This window comes from Diadema setosum, chromosome 7, assembly GCF_964275005.1.
Source record: "Diadema setosum chromosome 7, eeDiaSeto1, whole genome shotgun sequence".
Taxonomy (NCBI): domain Eukaryota; kingdom Metazoa; phylum Echinodermata; class Echinoidea; order Diadematoida; family Diadematidae; genus Diadema; species Diadema setosum.
Genome location: NC_092691.1, coordinates 6,370,845 through 6,381,757, shown reverse-complemented (window position 1 = coordinate 6,381,757; position 10,913 = coordinate 6,370,845).

Below are 10,913 nucleotides of genomic sequence, written 5' to 3'. Positions count from 1 at the left end.
GAAAGTGAAATACAAGCGCTTGGGAATTCTCGTTCTTGGTGTCCAGATGATTCACTTAAGTTATAATCAACGCTTTCGAAATACATGTAAATACGGCAAGGAATTCATCCTATACTGAACGTCGCCAAAAAGGCTGAACATGTAGACTAAGCATAATATTCAGCGCAGCTGTGTCAAGAGCTGACCGTTCAAAGCAGAAGAACAGGCGTTCAAGGTCCACGCCATGTCCCTCTACACTGTACTTTCAATTCAGAGTGGACAATTCTTGGAGAACTGCACATTCTTCTGAGAAAATAGAGCGATTGTTGCTGAAGTGCAGGTATGACGTTTCTGGAGATAGCTATTTCACGAGCAAAAACCGGGTTACTGAGTATAAGTACCTATGCAATTCAAAATTTCCATACGGCGCAAGTGAAGAAGCATTTCACTTCTTATTTTTATAGCAAGAAAAAAAAAAAACAACAACGTAGCATGATTCATTTGATCTTGGTATCAAGACCTGAGACGCAATGACCTCTGGAAAGATTTGATAAAAAACAAAAGGCAGACCATGTCCAAGTATAAAATTTCAGGTACAGAGGAAAACTGCAATCATAGGGATTCTTTCACCTTAAAGGTCCATAAGAGCTCGCTCATTAAAGGTCTCAGAAAACTTGCAGGGGGTATCGTTGCGATCGGGAAAGGGGATAATCCAACCCCTATACCCCCCCCCCCCCCCGAAAAGAAAGACAGAAGGGCGATAAAAGCAGGTTGAACATGCTTTTATGATAAATAATCAATTCATACGAAATGAAGCAGAAAGATTTCGATTGTTATTCGCAACCTTATAGTCTCGCCTTCAGCACTATACAACGCACCATCCATAAGGCAATAACATTATATTCCTCACAAGTGAAAAAACCCACAAAAACAGCAAGATTTGAAATGCCTTTAAAAATGTGTCCAAGAATTTCAACGCATGAAGAAAAGGTGTACGTGTATTTTAGACTTTGATATGACGGGGAATATTACGTCTGGCTGCGTGAGATTCAGTATAAAAAGCAAGAAAAAGATTAATTTTGTATAGCAGCCACACCCAGTCTCCGGATCCTGTTCGAGCAGACGAGATAGATCCTCTGTTTAAAGGAGACCTCCGGATGATTTTCAGACTTCTAGATTTGACCAGCTATTTAGTTATACTGAGCACAGAGTTTCAGAATTTATAGTGATTGGGATGAGGAATAAGAATGTTTTCAAAATTTATAACAAATTGCAATGAACAAGGATGTTGAGATGGCAGGGTCACCATAAGAATGCATGAGTTGGGGCTCAAAGAAGCAGAATAAAGAAGGCGGCATGCATCGATTCTACACAGTGTAATAGAATTACACTGCTCCATTTCTGAAATATGTGAGGCTCCTATGTCATCGGCACTGTTCATTGTAATTTGTTTAAGATTTTCGGAGTACTAGTATTGGTTTCTCTGCTCAAGTACCACAATAAATTCCACAAATCTATACATGGAACCGTCAATTTATGTACTATACATGCACGATGTAAAATTATGAAAATCGTCTGGAATGCCCCTTTAAGTCTCTGACGATATTGTTTTAATGAAACAAGGAGGTGTGTATGTGTGTATGTACATGTGTGTATGTATGTGTATGTGTGTGTGTGTGTGTGCTTCACTAGTGCGTGGTTGAGAAAGTGAGAGAGAAAGAGGGAGATGAAGGAAGAAGAAGAAGAAGAAGAAGAAGAAGAAGAAGAAGAAGAAGAAGAAGAAGAAGAAGAAGAAGAAGGGGGGTTGGGTTCGAAACCTATCAAACAAAACTATTCAGCTCTATGTAGATTTCACTCGTGGATCCTCAATCCACAAAGGGCGGTGAGACTCTCACCTCCCTGATCCACACTATATACCGATGCCACATAGTACAACAAAATGATTCGGGTGCAAGTTTGGTCAGGAAATGTATGCGTGCAAAAAAATTTACACTTATTCGGAGAATTGATATTTTGTCAATGTTTTCAAGCCATTATAGGAAACATTTACTCGTGTCTTTTTTTTAAACAAATCACCTAAAATCACCTAATCATAACAATTAATAACTATTAACATATTAATGTATTCAAAGATACCTGTGATCGAAATTTAAGCCATACATGTATGCGGTCTGGGAAAATAGCATAATTCTCACCAAGTCCTTGACATGAAACTAGACAGTTCTTGCGTTTATTCGGCTGTCGGGGACGAAGGATTGTACTCTGTGGTGTGGAATAAAAGTCACGAATGATATCCGCATGTTTTTCTACCTCAAATTCTCTGAAGTTTATTACTTGCACTATAATAGCCGTAAGGCCCTCTTCTGCCTTTATTGCTGTATAACGTACGGTTCATGAAATTTGCTGTTGACAAACTTTCTAGATTATCTTGAAACATTTCCAAGAAACCACCACTATGTAATCATCTGATTAAACCGAATTCATTTGAAATGTTTGAGAAGCAAGTTAAAAGGGTTACTGCCACATCATTTAACGGGGAAAGTGTGTGTTTTGATTGTTTCATTCGTCCATTCTGTATTAGACACCAGTGACATACATTTGTCATCTTTTCGTGTTATAAGATTGCAGGCAATTTGTTTGCGTGGGATATGGAGAGGCGCGACAGCTGATAAGCGTGCGATCCTCATAGCCGTCCCGTCCTCGGTCGGAAGGTAGTGGTTGTCTGTCTGACTGCCTGATATCTAGTGGTATACGTCTCGATCGGGTACATGAGCCTGGCAGGTATAAGGCATGGAAGCTTGGAAACGTGACAGCGGACTGCTGGGAGCGTTCACATGAGTTGACCTTTAGTACCCTGTCATAACCAGACGTTTATTGACTAGACGGCTGAAGTTGTGAATGGATCCTGCCAGCAAAAGTTTCACCTTCTCCCGCGTATTGCCACTCTGTCAGCGTATCGCCTGCACTCCTGGATTAAAATAAAAAAGGGTTTCGCAGAAACATAAACTATCATATAGCAGTAGCACGTCAAGGTGCATTTGTTTATTGCAAGTATTGGACCACTGCCTTTTCACATGCACACAACGTGATTTTATCATCGACTTTGAATGCAGCTTTGACCAGCGAATATGATTAACAAATGACCAATGCATGGTAGTCCGAATCATTCCAGAATTATCATTGTCATCGTTATGGGAGATAGATAGATAGATAGATAGATAGATAGATGGAAAATATATAGATCGATGAATAGATGGATAGGTAGACAAGAAATAGAGAAAAAGAAACAGATGGAGATAGGTATGAAGGTAGCAGATACATATAGATAGATATATTACTCGCTATAATGGACAGATAGATATATAGCTAGACAGGTATCATAGATAGAGATATATAGGTAGATATACATATGAAGAGTTTGTTTGCAAAAACCGATAAGTCCATATTTGCCAAATGGAGATATTTGCGATTAAAGGTCAAGAGAAATAAAGAGAATAATAAGAAAAATTTTGCTTCTTTTGACCATAACTTCAAAAATATGCCTTTATATGTAGTGACCAATATATCATTTAAAAGGTATCATTTTGTACTTTATGACAGAGATCGTACTTCAAAATCTTCAAAAATGGACTTATCGGTTTTTGCAAACAAAACCTTCATATATATATATATATATATATATATATATATATATATTAGATAGATAGATAGATAGATAGATATATAGATAGATAGATACTGTAGGTAAATAGGAAGGAAGGGGGAATTTTTAAGTCATTTAAAGCCCAAGTGTGATAAGTGACTATAAACTTGGCAGACATTGACTGCCGGTATTGAAATATAAGTTTCAGTTTCAAGTCTCCAAACACAACATTAGGTTGCTAATCAGTTCACATATACCGTGTATACCCTGACCCACTACAGTCATTGAAACGGCACAGTATCGTATATGGGGTCTATAAATGGCTCGACAGCTTTGTAAATCTTATTGATACACCTTATATTCGTTTCAAGCTTTTATACACTGCTGTCAAAAAGAGCAACGTTCCATTAAGACGTTTCGCAAAAGTGCTGACTTCACGTACCTGGCGATTCGCACGTTATCATTACATTGCGTAATGGTGCCAGCCGTGGATTATGTGTTGCATACTTCACGACTATGAAAAGCTATCCAAGTAGTACAAGGCCCGTAGTGAAGTAGAGAATAGGGAGGATCATTTGATGCGCATGCTCATAGATTGTCTTATTGTATAATCCCTTTCCATCTTCTGAATTTTGCTTTCCATGACATGTGGAGGATAAATGGTGGAGAAATAGCAACTTTGATTCAGAAGTGCCAACTTAGATACATAACGGATGACTAATTTACATGTATAATGATCTACCCAGTATCCGCATTGCGGAAAAAAGGCATAATATCAATTTTCTTCCCGCGCGTTATACTACTGCAGGAGAGGTGAGCGATGGAAAGTTTCATGCTGTGCAGAAATGTGTTGCATTTTCCTCACAGCAAGAGAACCATATTTGGTTACGTATAGTGATCCGATAGTACCTAAATAGGCCTATAAAACATAGCAGAAGAGATGTAAGCTTACATTTTTTATTGTGTGAAGATAAGGCACTTTAAAGGGGAAAAAAAGAGGGATTCGGCAAAACTGGAGTCTTGATTCTGGGAAGGTTATACGTAAATAACGTGATTCATAAGAGGCTCGTGGGCGCTCAGCGACCAGACACTTAGCAGTCGGTCCAGAGTCCGCTCCGGGGAGATTTCGGGTGAACTTGACAAGCTTCCAAGGCGATATGTTCCAGGGTTTTCCCCTTCTGTTGCGAGCCGAGAATAGTCTGGAGTTTCATACCCGCCAGTATGACTCCTACGTTGGCATGGGAACCTGTGCATGAGTAAGCCACACGTATGCTGTATTAGTGTGATCTCTGTGTGTGCGACATAAACAGCCTGCGGCAAGGATCAGTAGTCTATGTCAGGCTTACAGACTATGTTACTATGCTTGTATCACTAATGAGTGCTCGGGAGTTTTGTTAAAACACATCAATGTTTCATCACCTTCGGCTAACATTTAGCAATAAAGGTATTTCACTGCATCACTGGGGGCTTTTAGTTGTCTAACATTGCACATGATAAGACATACACTATATACCAGCCATAAACACTAACTTGTCCCACAAGTTATGCCTCCCTTTGTGGTTTTATTCTGATATCTTCCCCCACCTCTTCTTTGTAACCAACATTCCACATGAGTGCGAAAAATGGGGACAGCATGATTACTCACGTTATTCAAGGATAAAAAAAACAAACAAACTGCTGTATACCCTGATATTCCTGAATATGCGTTGGGAAACATTTACGCGAGTGAACAATGTCCTCACTTCTGTTTTCTTCTTCTTTAGAATAAAGAAGTCTGGATGAATTGGTTCAACATTCTTTTAAAGTTGTTTGTGGCATTTCTGATAAGTTTCCAACATTTATAACTGTACAGTTCCGGTTGAGGTGAGGATTCAGCTTATAACGTTTTGCGAGATATTTAGAAACCACTCTATGAAATGTTAATGAACATACAATTCTAAGGGGAGTCAAAAGTTCATTTTGATGAAAATCGGTTTTGAAATGGCTGAGATATCTAAAAACAAGTAAAACAAAGAGATCCTAATAAAAGTCGTGACCTGTCAATTTTATTAGGATCGCTTTTTTGATATATCAGCCATTTCAAGGCCAATTTTCACCAAATTAACGTTGAATCCTTCTTGAAATGACATGCTCTTTCATATTTCATAAGAGGTTTCTCATTATCTCACCCGATAATGTTATAAACCTGAATCCTCACTTCAACTAGAACTGTACAGTCCCCGTTCAAAAGCACTGCAAAAACAAACGCCACCAAAATTGGGCATGCGGTCTAGACTACGCACTCTCCGCCCGAAAGCCGCAGGACTTACCGAAGCTGATAAAAGGAGGTGACATTGCCATGGTAACAGCCAGATATTTAACAACATATGTTCAGTGTCTACACGAATATGAATTTGAGAGTTAGTTCCACGAGGGGGAAACAAAAACAACAACAACGATAGAAAAAAAAAATCTCCCAGAAGAAGTAAAAGAGCACGTGACTCCAAAAACCAACAACCCCCTTCGCCGTGCCCCGAGTGTGGTGTGAGATAGGGACGAAACGAGGTCCCCTCTCTTGATTTTTCTCGAAGATAGTTCTGTTGTGATTTATGAAAAGAACGTTTTATCCTGTCACACACGATTAAGTGTATTCGTTTTTCATCTTAATCATCTCAATGTCTTCAATCGTATACTCTTATCTGATGATGGAAACATTATGCATTGTATTTGCTCAACGTGCCAAGATTATTAGCCTAGTGTACTAGGTCAGGGTTGTATAGTAACTTATCTCTTGACCGCTGAAGTGAAGAGATCACAAAAACAAATAAGATAATGAATAAAGAAAAATAGAAATCAATAAATGAATAAAATGATGACATTACAAAATAATAGAATGAAAAAAAGATCACAATATCAACATGAAACGAAATTAGAAAATGTATGTTTCAAAAAAAATTCTACCTTTGTTGAATACTTGAACTGGTGCATAATATCACGCTGTTACGTGGTCCATAATGTGTTATTATAATACATTAGTATTCCTCTGCTTTTCATGCTGTGGTCCATTATGTGTTATTCTATGTTTAGTATTTTTCTTCGTATATGTTTTATTATGTTGTGTAGGGCCCTCGTAGATAACTGTGATTGACCACTGAAGTGACCATTCTTGACAGTAAACTGGGTAAACATGGTGAAGAATAATGGTGAATGACTAATTCCACTTCGCCAATACATTTTATGCATATTTCGTATATATATGAATAAATTTCTAACCTTGATCTACAAAGGTCATCCCTCATACACACGCACCCAGTATCGGGTATTAATTACCAATCACTGAATATATTTACACAAGGCAAAATATATCTGGCAAAGGTAAACTGAACATATTTCCATTCCTCTTTTGTTATTTTCCACAGTTTGAAAGAAGTTGAAAAATATGTTCAAAACCACCGAAATAATTAAATTTTTCATGCAAATAAAAAGACTGAAACCATTGCTAGGTAACTTAGTCTTTCAGTTTCATCGTTTCAGAATGCGAACGTCGTAAATAAAACATCCCTTTAAACACACACATACACAAAATCAAAACTGTCATTGCCCACTTTGAGCGTGACATATATAAAGGCAGTAATGAATTGTGCCATCCATGATTAGCGAGCCTTTAATGCCAATCACAGTCACCAATATGTCATGTAATGTGTATTCAAAAAAGGCTGCCCGTGGTAATAAAAGAGTTCAAGTGCAATTTCGACCACTATAGTTCAACTTGACTTTCATGACATTCCGATAACAGTGAAATCATACGAACAGTACCGTAATTTTATTTCATTTCAATTATTTTCATATTTCTCAATGAAAACATATTGTGATGCTTGAAGAAATGGTGATGCTTAAATGCCAATGTATTGATTTTTTTTTTTATATTTCAGATCCAATTTTAAAGAAATCTCTGTCATTCTGTGTGATCGCTTTTTAGTTCTATTTCTTAAAGCTAACGTGAACATGATGATGAATTGAATATAACGAAAACTGAAAGCATTCATTGTAAATAGAGCCTAGTTGCTCTACGCCTTTCTACTATCACTTCTCCGAGAACGTTACAAGGAGTTCAAAATGTGAATTTGAACAATGCGCAGGATTGGAAATACTAGTTGGGAAATTTGTGGAGCTCCGTCCTCCAGTTCACAGTTAGAGCAATTTTCCCAAGGCTGGCAAGAACGTTGGAATTACCCAGCGGAGGGGAGTTTTTATGCGTATAAGAAAGTCGCCAAGAAATCGTTCAACGCCATCTTGCGTAAAGGACACTCAACGACAACCTGTGGTGTTCATGCCGCATTAACTATCATCACCATTGATCAATTAATATACACTCCTTTTGGGCAGGTACCATCTATTTATAGGATTTCTATCTTTTTATAACCACTAATGATTTATGAGATGATTTCAAGAGGCAGGGGAGGGGGACATGAATAAAAAAGCGAAGCTACTCGGTTACTCGCTGTGCTGATCGAAACCTCTTTATCGAATCCGTGCATGTGTACATATCCTCTACTTTCTTGGAAAGCATCCCCAGTTTGAGGCAGCCTTACCCGGTCCACGCCTGGTTATTTTACTCTCAAATCCTAGTAGGCCTACTCTACCACTTTACATCGCCATGACTGCTTTTAAGAAAGCTTATCAGGGGGCAAGTTTGGACGAATATGAAAATCTAACAACTGTTAGACACATTCATTATTGTTGTTCGATTTCAGTGTGTCTTACAAATTTTCTAAGGCCTGTGTTAGTGTTCCCAGCAATAAACATTGACAAAGTGGAATTTCCAAGGGTAATTAACGTACCGTGCTGCTGTGAGAACATTCGCTCGTGTTGGTTCTCACGATGAAAATTCATTGAATTTGATCATGATTATATAGAGCGATCAACACTGCATCGGTCTAATCCCGCTTTGTTGTCCAGGCATTATGGAAATGCAGGGAAAATGTTTGAACACGGAAAAGAATAGGGAGCTGTGTTCATTCGCGCTTACAGACGCATCCCGCGTTTCTTTTGCCACGCCGGACTCGTTGTAGTGGACAAAGAAACAAAAGCTGCCTCGCCCCCGGATAACACAAGGACATCTTCTTTTTGAGTCAATAAAAGATGCCGCCTTCTCGCAAGGGTCCACGATGCCAATAGAAGTAGGGGCCTAACAAACTAAAAGCGGAGTTGCCTAATATAAAGCAAATTTCAAAGGAACCATCAAACATCAGTGTAACGTTTCAAACCCGGATCTAAGACAGCCCGCCATGGATGCCGAGTGGTTATACACTGGTACTGGCTGAAGTTTTCCCAGGGCAGAATAAACCAGAGACCATCGTTATGGCAAGGAGCTTTGAAGCTCCTTGGTTATATGGTAAACTGTGTCCTGGTCTTTTCGTGACCTATAACACTAGTGCGTTCGTCGGGATGGTGGGCACATTGCACTCTGTACCCGTATAACTATGTACACGCCGTTCTTGAACACCAGACTTGGCAGAGTCGATGTTATTAATTAGTATAGAATTATTTTTAGGTCATTGTCGCTTCATATAGCACCTGATAATCAACAGACGCCAATAACATTACAGGTAGTACAAACAAGGTCATAGAAAGACACGTTCCAACTTCCGTTCATAATTTGTGTGTATGTGTGTGTGTGTGTGTGTGTTTGTATTTTTCCTCGTTTACTCACGATTAACATAGACGTGAATTTACGTTTTTTATGAGAGTCATAGATTTATCACTGTCAACATAACGGAATCACATAGTTCAGAGATGCCAAGTTCACAAAAAAAGAAAAATATGAGTGAGAATTTCATGACTCGATGTCTCGGCGCGCAAGCGAGGGAGCGAAGCAACTGAGCGGGGGGGGGGGGTGGGAGGGAGTGTCCCCCTCCCACGGGAGGGAGCCTGATATAAACACAACGACAACAACAACAACAACGTGCGATCTGGTGCATATGTAAGCTTTGGAAGTTAATCAACCCAATTTTATTCACTGTTTCCATGCACGTTCTGTCTTTATTTTGCACTCTACCCTCTCTCCGTCTTCTCTTCTTTCTTGGTCTCTCTCTCTCTCTCTCTCTCTCTCTCTCTCTCTCTCTCTCTCATTTTGTTTCTCTGGACATGGTCTTGATATACACAGTAAAACAAGGGAGGGTATTGTTTTAACACACTGGTATGGCCCTGATGGCTCCCCGAGGGACATATGGGGATTTCGCCAGCCACCAGGCAGGGGGAGTATACTTTCCAAAGCCAGATTGTGTATCTAGTGCCGGGATAAATTTGTAATGTACAAAACTGGATATAGTTTGGGATTGTAGTTGTTAAGGGGTTAACCTTGCTTGGGTTATGTCCAGAGTCGGAGATCCACGTGGCAGCTGAAATAAGCTGATATTATGGGATAGGGAAGGTTCGGTGCATTTTGTACTGGTGTTGGGCTGGGGAATTCAGTTTTGATACAAGTGTTCAGGGAGGAAAGACTGACAAAAGGAGTTGTTCTTTTGGAGATCCACGTGGCAGCTGAAGTAAGCTGATATTATGGGATAGGGAAGGTTCGGTGCATTTTGTACTGGTGTTGGGCTGGGGAATTCAGTTTTGATACAAGTGTTCAGGGAGAAAAGACTGACAAAAGGAGTTGTTCTTTTGGAGACCAACTTGGGGCTCTTTGTGCCCGGGAGGAGGAGGAGGGCAACATGGACTGATTCAAGTAAGATACTCATATAGGGATATAGGGATGTGGCTGTAGTTGAATTTAGGATTTAACAAAATTAATTTATAAATCAAAGTGCACTATAACAGAATGTTAATTAGGTTTTAATAAAGTAAATTGATAATAATAAATTTGCAGGTGTAATAATTGTGTCTTTTGTTAATTTTACTCCCTGGCAGTAGCTCTGATTGCAGAATGGATGTGAACACTTGATGATGATGAGGATGATGATGATGATGATGATGGAATTAATGACGATGCAGTGGATATAATGCCCCTGCCCCCAGCTAACTACTAACTAATCTTCGAACTCAATCTACTTGAGGTTTAACAAACGAAACCCCACGTCTTACATTGGTGGCAGCGGTGGGATTAGTTATGCTAGTTGCTGGGGGTAATTAATCATTGAATAAGCAGTTAAGCCCAGATTATAGTTATACATACATAACTATTACATTTTGAAGGTATTAATAGAAATTTCACTGGAGGCCAGTCCATTCTTGAAGGGAATATTGTATACATACATGGAATAAGTTACAAGATTGGTATTTTCAGATTGCAATGAGTTTGTTTTAATGT